The following is an 11,679-nucleotide window of genomic DNA, read 5'->3' as shown; positions in this document are numbered from 1 at the left end:
GTATGTAGCATGTAGCATGCATGTAGCATGCATGTAGTATATATGTAGTATATATGTGGTATGTATGTAGCATGCAGTATGTATGTAGCATGCATGTAGTATATATGTAGTATGTATGTAGCATGCATGTAGTATGTATGTAGTATGTATGTAGCATGCAGTATGTATGTAGCATGTATGTAGTATGTATGTAGTATATATGTAGCATGTATGTAGTATGAATGTAGCATGTATGTAGTATGTATGTAGTATGTATGTAGCATGCATGTAGCATGTATGTAGCATGCATGTAGTATGTATGTAGTATTTTTTTTTTTTTTTTTTTTAACATTTAACACATTAGCCGGATGATGGGACTACTACTGTCCCATCATTGGCTAATGTGTCAATCACTGTCATGGTAGCAGGCATCGCCCGATGGGACTTGTAGTCCCATCGGACGATGCTTGCACAGACCCCCGGACATCAGCACAGCCCCCCGGCAGGCCGGCACAGCCCCCCGGCAGGCCGGTACAGACCCCCACAGGGTGCACAGACCACCGGCAGGCCGGCACAGCCCCCCGGCAGGCCGGTACAGACCCCGGGCAGTCCACACAGCCCCCCGGCAGGCCGGCACAGCCCCCCGGCAGGCCGGCAGAGACCCCCGGAAGGCCCGAAATGACGGCGCATCATGATGCGCACACACCGCGCATCATGATGACGTCAGGCCGTCAATCAACTGAACTTCCGATTCCGATGCCGAATTCCGATATTGAAAAAATATCGGAAGTCGGTATCGGAATTCCGATACAGCAAGTATCGGCCGATACCCGATACTTGCGGTATCGGAATGCTCAACACTAGTGACGAGCAAAAGGGTTTTGATCTTTTGAATTTCAGGTTCCATATCTCACCATCCACTACTACTTCCATCGTGAGACTACCACCATTTTATAGACAACCATCTTGGCTATCTCATACATAAATCTGGCTTCCAACTATTTAGAATTTGATTAGTTCTGCAGATTCTTGTGATGTCACTGCATGGTTATTGTTTTGCTCCTGAAAGCCTAAGTTTAATTTTCATTATTTTGTTAGTATTTTGTAAATCTCCCTTTGGCTTTCAACACTGCCTGAATCCTTCTGGGCATGCTCTCAATCAGATTCAAATATATCCCTACTGAAAACTGATTCTCGGTCTGTTCTACATGTTCCCAAAGTTGGTGCATACTGGTCGACTCACTTGGGTATGTCTACAGTTTTTTTATTCAACTTTTATTTAACCCACAAATGTTCGATTGGGTTGAGGTCTGGGTCTAGTCCAGCTCATCTACTTCATTGTCATTGAACAACATATGCTTTGGGTTGTTGTTCTGGAACACAATGTTGACCTTTTCATACCCATAACACTAAAGTGTACAAAGTTTCTTGGGTTGTAGGAGTTTGTATGTTCTCCACATGTTTGCGTGGGTTTCCTCCTGGTACTCCAGTTTCCTCCCACATTCCAAAGACATACTGATAGGGGATTTAGATTGTGAGCCCCATCGGGGACAGTGATAATAATGTGTGCAAACTGTAAAGTTCTGCGGAATATGTTAGCGCTATATAAAAATAAAGATTATTATAATTATTAGTATAGTAACATAGTAACATAGTGTTTAAGGTTGAAAGGTTGAAGGGAGACATTAAGTCCATCTAGTTCAACCCGTAGCCTAACATGTATACTCACATATATCTCAGCATTGAGACCACCATTGATTCTGGTCACGTATCCAATGCCTTTTTCTGCGAAACAACCTTATATCTTCAGGCTTCCTCCACCGAACTTGACAGTTCCTTCAATTTCACAATACATTAACCCTTGTTTCTTCCACACCCATTTGCACCCATCAAAGCCTAGTGTATTGAATTTCATGCCATCACTCCAAATTATTAATTTCCAATCTTTTACTGCAAACTTTTCAAACTTTTTTCAAAGCTCAAGCCGACATTTATTATGATGCTTTTGAGCCTTCTTCACCTTTTTTTGGACCACCATTCCAGACTTGTGTAGGGGTATATATAAATATATGGACAAACACACAGAATGAGCACAGCCCCCTGAGGAAGCCCACGCGAAACGCACGTTGGGGCTGCTATACACGTGGTATATTAGGACCTATTTTGGTAAGAATTTCCCCATCTTTCATTGCACTTGAACACTTTTTATTTTTTGGTTTCGTGGTGTGGTTCAGACTCTTGTGAGCTGATTATAGATATTTGTCTTATATTTTTCCACTCCTTTACTATTAAAATTATTTAAACTGCTCATATTGAGTTGTTGCACATGTTATGACACTTTAGGAGTTTATATTTGTTATATTGGGGTTGACTTACCTGGTCTTTTAAATTGATACTATGTACCACTTATTGTATCACTGTTCATGTCCTTTGCAATATTGAACTAACTATTGTCTATTAAATAATTTTATGTGTATTTTATACATTTTTATGCAATGATAATAAAATTATTTCTCTAGTATTATGTAAACAGCCTTGTGTACTCTTTTTCTTTTTGGCTTGGTATATTGATTCTGAGTATTGCTGTTGCCTTGTGTGGCAGTTGTCATGATCCCAGTGCGGGTTTTTGAGCTGCACACCGGGGGTTAATGTCTGGAGCTCTGTGCAGGTTTTGACCTGCACACTTGGGGTTAATGATTGTGGCCTCTTTCTGGTTCTGGGAGAGCTTCATAAACCCCTGGGCAGCTTCAATCCCTGCCAGTTATACTTTTGCCATTGGCCTAGTGTGCTGACCCCCGTGTGCCTGTTTGTTGCTATAGCTTGTTTATATGGTTCTGACCCGATTCTGTTTCCCGTTATGAGTTTGCCTGTTGATTTTGTACTGCGTTATTATCTGTGTATGACTCATTGCATGTGACCTGACTACTCTCTGCTCGCCCCTCTTGTACCTTGCAACTATCTGTGTATGACTCATTGCATGTGACCTGACTACTCTCTGCTCGCCCCTTTTGGTACCCTACAGCTATCTCTGTGTGTGACTCATTGGCTACGTCCTGACTATTCTCACTGTCTATGCCCCTTGGTAACTTTGTCTCGCAGTTACTCTGCTAGGAATTGTCTTGCAGCTCCTAGCTCTGTGGAGTTTAGGCCACGCCTCTAGCAGTCACGTGCTTCAGGACCTGCAGCTCTGAAGTATGCATCTATTCGGTTGCTGCCCGCTCCACAGGTATCTTTGAGCACAGTTCGCTTTACTCAGGACACGCGCACTGGCTCAGTGAGCAAGTCCAGTGCGGTGTCTCTGACAGCAGTATTATAACATTTGTTTCTTTTGATGTTAATGTGTAACAAACATTGCGCGGTGCGTGCATGGATGTCTGCCATGTTTGTCGCACCAGAACTGATAGACCTTATGATGAGCCGACTTGCTGACTTCGACATTTTACCTTGATGTCCCCCTCTTGGCTTTTCAATGGATGGACGGTCTTTATTTCATATTTTTCTAAATAGCATGACACTCACATGATGCAGTTTGGCAATTTTCTTGGCCGAGAAACAGCTATAGATGACTTGGATGATTCTGCTTTGCTTTTCTTGGGAAATCTTCATGGCTGCTCCTTGATTTGAACCAGTGACCTTTCTCTTGGGAATCAACCTAATAACACACTGAGCTAATAGGGAATGTGAGACCAGATAGTAGTTTGTAGTGCAGAAGAAGAAAAAAAATTCCCACCACCAGGAACAAAACAGTGACAAGAATCTGCATAACTAGTCATATGCTAAATAATTGCAAGTTAAATTTATGTATGGGATATCCAAGATGATTGTCTATAAAATTATGGTAGTCTCATCTTAGAAGCAGTAGTGGATGGGGAGATATGGAGGCTAAAAGTCAAAAGTTCAAACATTGTTTTGGATTATTTCTTTAAAATAACTATTTTAAAAATACAACAACCCTAGTAAGTCATACCAGGAATAAATATTAACATAACATAAAACTATTGCTTCAAATTTTTCAAAAATTTCACACAATACCTACAGACTTCAATACATGCAATAAAATGACTGGTCTAACCTGTAGCTTTGGTTTATCATTTCCAGAATACATTTAAAAATGTGCAGCAATATGTAGCCTTTTTGCCCCTGTTTTCTCAAAAATGTAGAAATAAAGTATAAAAAATCAGATTTGAAGAAGGCTATACAATATTAGAATACTAAGAAAAACAGTACGGTAATTTATCACTTAGGAAACAGATTTTTTTTTCCAATAGGCAAATAAAAGCTAACAGCTATATTATCTTACTCAGGCGAAAAGCTCTCAATAGTTAAAAAAAAAAGGATTTATTTTGTAACAAGATGTTTGCATAAATCTGAAAAACAATATTTGAGTGTAACACATGTTTTTCACAAAATTTAAGCAAACGTCTTTTTACAAAATAAACTCATTTGTTCAATTTAAAGCTATTTGCCTCTGTAGGATATAACTTGTTATATGTGCCAGAAATGAAGGCAACAGGCAAAAAGTCGAAGCACCAGACTTCATACTAGCAGTATAATAATATTCTTGTTCAGGCGGTGGAATTTGTATGTGAAGCAAATGTAAAAGGGTATAAATAAGTGTGAATGTTTCAGAATAGATATATTACTAAAAAAGATAAGGACATGTTTTTCACAATATTTCTGCAAACATTTTGCAACAAAATAAATCCCTTTGTACCATTAAGAGCTATTTGTCCATGAAGGATAATGTGTATATAACCTGTTTTGTAGTACACCTGGTTTGCCTTAAACTAATTTTACAATAGTGGACAATAAATGTGAATATGAACATATCCCATCAATATAAATGACCAGGCACAAACATCATGGTCTGGCTTCCACATCATTTTAGGCATAAGTATTACATGACAAGATGAATGGATTGTTCCCAGCTCGGGTGGATATTCCTTTCATAAATCTTGGCTGAAGAGCATCAACATCAAAGTCCTTTTGGAGAGTTGCAGCTATAGGAAATCCACGGCTGTCAGAAATGTATCAAAGGCTGTAAAGCATAATAGAGATTAATTAGCATTTGAGAACACAGAAACGTCTAGGCTGCTTTTAAGCCAGTTAGCATAATAACATCACTTCCACACATAATTAGCTGGTATTTGCTTACGTTATTATTCCAACAAAATTAATTTTCCTTTACAAATCTGCTTTAAACCTATTAGAAAAAGTTATTACCGTACTTTAAAAATAATAATGTCTATATTCCAGTTTTTATGGATAGAAATGTGCATTGGAATTAACTGGGAAATAGATTAGACATGTAAAAATTGCTGCTTAGTCTATAGACTTTATTTTACCGTAGCCAGTATTCATGCCTTACTGCAGAGTGGTTCACCACAGTACAGTCAACACAATGAGGCATCTCCTCTGGTTTCTCCATTCTTCTGATGGTACCTTCAGTGCAGCAAGCAGTGATTCAGAACAATATATTTGGGAATTACTTTGTGATCTCTATTCTTACTACCATTGGTTAGTAGCATTGTTTGAAATAAAATAGTCCTTGTTGCCTCTTTTGACTAAAAGTTAGTCTATGCCACGATCCCATAAACAGGCATGCTTTGCTAGACAGGACATGCACATTTATTCAACAGCTCAAAGGGAGACACGTTGTTTAGCAAGAATCTGGTGGCAGACAGTGATTCTTCCTTTTTCTGAAATCTCCAGGTGCTCCTTTAACTTTGAACTTAGGGACTATGTTTCCAATTATATCTCTTAGAACATCCAAAGACTTTTCTATCTTTTTGCATATTTTCCTTGTGTGTCCAATGCTATGAACTTTTCTCTTACATATTTAAACCACTCTATTGATAACTTAAGAATATTAGTGAACTGGAGGCCATTGCCCATGAGGAATGGGCTAAGTTTACTCAGCTAGGTTGCGAAAAGCTGGTGTCTGGCTATGTATCATAATTGAAGCAGATCATATCAGCCAATGGGTCTACTTGGTGCTGAAGATGATTGTCATGAAGTGGTTGAACAATTCTGAGACAGCAGTAATCATTAACAGTGGCATTTTGTGTTGATTTTGGAGAAACTACGTGTTATATTAGATGTGTTGAGCTACTTAAATTGTTCTTGTTCTATTGTTTTATTGCAAACAGCAAAAATGTTGTAAATTTTGCTAATAAACTTAATAATGTTGATTTCATCTGTACAGTAACAGAAACTAGTAAGACATGTGTCAGATCTTTTCCCCTAGAAAGTCAAAATACAAGTGTAACATAATTCCCAAAAAACCTGAAACTGAAGGCAAGCTGTATTTTAGAAGAGTGTTCTGGAAGAATATTGTCCCAATCGAGACGCTCTGCCCTCTGACCACATAAAATAAATAAACCTAATAAAAAAACAAAACAACAAAATGAGTATAGACCCTACAACAAGTAAATAGTAATGGTACATGTAAATAACATAGGGAACTTACAGTAGTTAATTCTATTTTGATGAAAAAAGCATAAAAGCCATCCCCCCACATCACGGTGTACCCACAGGATGGTCCTAACCTTTCTAGTAATAAAACCTTACTGTGTGTCATATGACGTCTATGTTAATAAGGGAAGATCAGGATAGATCCATGAATAAGATACCCATCCATGCAAACCTATTCAGATGGAATAGTTAGCTCAAAAAGGGGGCCCCGTGTTTGTACTGAGTGCCACAATTGACAGCAAATGCAAAAACCTTTGCCAGACTTTAAGCTGGTATACGTGCTAATAAAATAAACGTGGTAAAATGATATAGTGTGCACTGACATTAAATAGTGATATTCCCCAAAAGAGGTGTTTGTATATCCAGAGGCCATTTGATCAGTGTGTAGTCTCCAATTGTTATAAGGAGTAGCAGCTGGACATTTTATTACTTAGTACTTGGGGAGGTAATTGATTTTTTTTAAGTAAGTGTTAAAGATTGCAGCCTGGGAGGTCACACAGATCCACCTGTTTCTATCCTCAGAGCTAACACCTCTCTGCTGCCACCTATCATACAGACAATTATGCGATTGATTGACAATTAATGGAGGAGACCGCAGACTGTTTCCACTAATGGGCCAGTTATTGGGAAACTAACAGTCAGCGTATGAAGTATACACTGCCAATTCCAACGCTTGGAATATATGTATATACCCTTGATACAGTCACTGAAAACTACACGATAACTCTAGACTACTCGCTGCCACCACCAGTCATGTTTTATACAGGTGGATCCAAATCCTGGTTCTGGTTCTGGTAGTGTATGGCTTTGGGGTGCGGGTTACAGAACAAAAGGAACAGATCCATTAAATTTTATATTTAATCCAAAACAATAGGCAATGTTTTTAAAAAATGTACAAATGATTTTACAAAGGGGACAAAACAATACAGCATATACAATTATAGAAAATAAAAGGAATTAACAAAATACCTACTATGCCAATCACAGAGATGATTCAGCTTAGTGAATGGAAGCAATCCGATTGAAAATGCCTGGTTAACGGTATGAAGCTTACACTGGTATGTAATATCCTCAGCTTTGAATACAGATCATAATTTGCTTGATCTTTCATCAGCACCTGAGTTACACCCACACTCCCCCACTGATGATGTGGGCCAGGTTGTGGGATGTCCTCTGCCCTTCAGGATTTTATGAAATTCCCAACTTATGCTATAACTTCACTCCTGATGATCACAGAAGTTTGAGATCACCGCCCTATTTTTTTTCGGGATTTTACCATTACCCAGAGACCAAACATGACATGGCTGTTTTCAGTTAACTGTCCAATATTGATTTGTGGCTTATGGGCATGGGATGCAGCTATGAAAAAGCATGTATCTTCTTTATCGATTCATGCTGAAGGTAAAAATGTATGTCCCATCCCTATCGGATCTATACTAACTCCAATATTCTTAATTTTCTTTCAGAGACATAACTCTGGGGTCAGTGTACATCAAAGTATTTCCTGGAGACAAAAGAGGCTCTGTCACTTCTCTATCTATGTGTAAACACATGTAACTTTGTTATTCAGCCCTCTGAAAAGACCTTTCTTGCCTTGACTACCTGTCCTGTCTATATACCTTTGTCTATGCACAATAGATATCCTCGATGATACTGACAGGATCTCTTGCTTCAAAAAGGAGCTGCCTGCATTTTAACTAGGATTGTCACTTCAGAAATACAGATAATTTCCTACTTCTTTACGTTCGTTGTACCAGCTTTTTTCTAAGAGACTCAGACTGTCAGCTATTTGTTTCATTCCTGTGCAGTGACTAGTTGGCGATGGAAGCCATGGCATGAGTGATTTTTTGTTATTGCACTCTCTGGTCCCATTCATAAAGATTGGTGATTTTTACACAGGTATTGATGAGGGGTGAATGATGGAGTCATTAAGGTAGTTAATGAATTAGGAGCGTCAGTCTAATGGCGTGCTCCTTGCCACTAATGTTAATTTATTCAGGGACTGGAGTAAGATTTGTGGCATAAGGAACAACACGGATTGTAACAAATTAGACAAGCTTTGGCCACACTCCACCGCTGTCCGGCCTCCCTCACCAGCTCCACCCATTTTGGCAGAGCTGGTAGAAGGTGTAGAGAAAGCGCCAAAAGTTGCTAAATTTATTTTAAAAAATGTTGCGGCTTTTCAAAGCAATTTACTCCAGAATTGTGGCAAAATTGTTTTGATGAATCGTGATCCAAGTTTATTATGCTCTTTAAGCATAATAAGGAACATTCAATTTACATTGAATGACTTCAAAGCTAATCTAATTTCCTTGATAATGTTGTATTAAGGGAACTGACTATGAACATACTAAAGGGACAAAATACTCCTTTATTTGATGTTTATATTTCTTTCTTTATTCAAAAAGGAAGTCACATATGCCCCTCAATAAACTAAGAGATATGTTCTACTGTGGGAAAAAATCACATCATTATATTGGATAGTATAGATTAAAATAGAGCTTCACAAATAATTCCTGTGCCCATTTACCTCCTATCAAGACGCTGCGCTGCCAACTTGTTTTTGGAAATGAATAGCATTATTTAGAACTCAATTAACTTTTTTTAAGAAGGCATGTGATTAATTCAAAGAGAAATTTGCAAATTCCAAATTGTTAATTCCTTTCAGAATCTAGCACATGAAAAGGATTTTTTAGATGGTCTTAAATTTACATTGTATAAAAATAACTTTAGAAAGTTTCACCAATCATCAACCTATAATTTATATAATTTTTCAAAGAAATTAGTTAACTTATTTAGCCCCTTCTTTCAAACTTGTTAGGGGATAATTTTAGCGAGTCCATTATACAGACTGCAAGGATGAGATTTCAAAAGCGCTCACACACACTAGATTAGTTTTATAGATAGATTAGCAATGAAAGATTATTGTGTTTCCTACACTCCTACAAGCTGCTGAGTCTGGGAATATGACAACTGAGATCTACACGCTCATTGAAATGAAATTGTGTAAAGCTTAGTTAAGATTTGTTGTGATATCAGGCGTTGGCTCTGCTCACATTTTTGGTGATCCCTTATCACTAGAGTATTAGATACTTTCTGTATCGAGAATATTGCTGTAATGCAACTTTAGCTATTATGGATAAAACAGACTGGAAAACTATTAGTGTGTTTAAAGTGATCCTGACCGCATGTATCACCCTTTGGCTGTATGATCACAGCCAGGTCTATATGTGTATGAAATGCCGCAGCGTTTCAGAGATAATCATACCTGGCTGTGATCGAACAGCCAGTGGCTGACACATGCTGCCTATGATTTGGGCAGTATGTATCACCTGTCAGGCTCCCTTTTATTACAAATCACTAAGCAAACGTGAAAGTGATAAATGCAATACATTTTGAATTTTTACCAGTTTTTCTTTATTGAAATCAGGACAAAAAATGCAGCACCCTACAAACAGGTGCTTCTCAAAAAGTTAATTTATTTCAGTTCTTCAATACAAAAAGTGAAACTCATATATTATATAGAGTCATTACAAACAAAGTGATCTATTTCAAATGTTTATTTCTGTTAATGTTGATGATTATGGTTTACAGCTGTAAGGGGGTCACAGTAGCCATCCTGGACCCCTAAGCATGTCCCAGAGTAGAGTGTACAGTTGTGGCCAAAAGTATTGACACCCCTGCAATTCTGTCAGATAATACTCAGTTTCTTCCTGAAAATGATTGCAAACACAAATTCTTTGGTATTATTATCTTCATTTAATTTGTCTTAAATGAAAAACACAAAAGAGAATGAAGCAAAAAGCAAAACATTGATCATTTCACACAAACCTCCAAAAATGGGCCAGACAAAAGTATTGGCACCCTCAGCCTAATACTTGGTTGCACAACCTTTAGCCAAAATAACTGCGACCAACTGCTTCCGGTAACCATCAATGAGTTTCTTACAATGCTCTGCTGGAATTTTAGACCATTCTTCTTTGGCAAACTGCTCCAGGTCCCAGATATTTGAAGGGTGCCTTCTCCAAACTGCCATTTTTAGATCTCTCCACAGGTGTTCTATGGGATTCAGGTCTGGACTCATTGCTGGCCACCTTAGAAGTCTCCAGTGCTTTCTCTCAAACCATTTTCTAGTACTTTTTGAAGTGTGTTTTGGGTCATTGTCCTGCTGGAAGACCCATGACCTCTGAGGGAGACCCAGCTTTCTCACACTGGGCCCTACATTATGCTGCAAAATTTGTTGGTAGTCTTCAGACTTCATAATGCCATGCACACGGTCAAGCAGTCCAGTGCCAGACGCAGCAAAGCAACCCCAAAACATCAGGGAACCTCCGCCATGTTTGACTGTAGGGACCGTGTTCTTTTCTTTGAATGCCTCTTTTTTTCTCCTGTAAACTCTATGTTGATGCCTTTGCCCAAAAAGCTCTACTTTTGTCTCATCTGACCAGAGAACATTCTTCCAAAACGTTTTAGGCTTTTTCAGGTAAGTTTTGGCAAACTCCAGCCTGGCTTTTTTATGTCTCGGGGTAAAAAGTGGGGTCTTCCTGGGTCTCCTACAATACAGTCCCTTTTCATTCAGACGCCGACGGATAGTACGGGTTGACACTGTTGTACCCTCGGACTGCAGGGCAGCTTGAACTTGTTTGGATGTTAGTCGAGGTTCTTTATCCAACATCCGCACAATCTTGCGTTGAAATCTCTTGTCAATTTTTCTTTTCCGTCCACATCTAGGGAGGTTAGCCACAGTGCCATGGGTTTTAAACTTCTTGATGACACTGCGCACGGTAGACACAGGAACATTCTGGTCTTTGGAGATGGACTTGTAGCCTTGAGATTGCTCATGCTTCCTCACAATTTGGTTTCTCAAGTCCTCAGACAGTTCTTTGGTCTCCTTTCTTTTCTCCATGCTCAATGTGGTACACACAAGGACACAGGACAGAGGTTGAGTCAACTTTAATCCATGTCAACTGGCTGCAAGTGTGATTTAGTTATTGCCAACACCTGTTAGGTGCCACAGGTAAGTTACAGGTGCTGTTAATTACACAAATTAGAGAAGCATCACATGATTTTTCGAACAGTGCCAATACTTTTGTCCACCCTCTTTTTTATGTTTGGTGTGGAATTATTTCCAATTTGGCTTTAGGACAATTCTTTTTGTGTTTTTTCATTTAAGACAAATTAAATGAAGATAATAATACCAAAGAATTTGTGTTTGCAATCACTTTC

At 38.6% G+C, this 11,679-nt stretch overlaps 1 long non-coding RNA gene across 1 annotated transcript in view; it reads right to left on the bottom strand.

Moving 5' to 3' along the window:
* Positions 1 to 4,103: 4,103 nt before the first annotated feature.
* LOC141094602 (uncharacterized) overlaps positions 4,104 to 11,679 on the bottom strand; it is a 198,277-nt gene continuing 190,701 nt past the window's right edge. The window contains exon 4 of the long non-coding RNA XR_012233116.1: positions 4,104 to 5,017. This is a non-coding gene — a long non-coding RNA (uncharacterized lncRNA). The remainder of the gene's footprint in view (positions 5,018 to 11,679) is intronic.

The sequence above is a fragment of the Dendrobates tinctorius genome, unplaced genomic scaffold, assembly GCF_039654945.1.
Source record: "Dendrobates tinctorius isolate UK_male_01 unplaced genomic scaffold, ASM3965494v1 ptg000064l, whole genome shotgun sequence".
NCBI classification, from domain to species: Eukaryota; Metazoa; Chordata; class Amphibia; order Anura; family Dendrobatidae; genus Dendrobates; species Dendrobates tinctorius.
The sequence above is the reverse complement of the archived record's forward strand: the minus strand, read 5'-3'. Positions and strand labels throughout refer to the sequence as shown.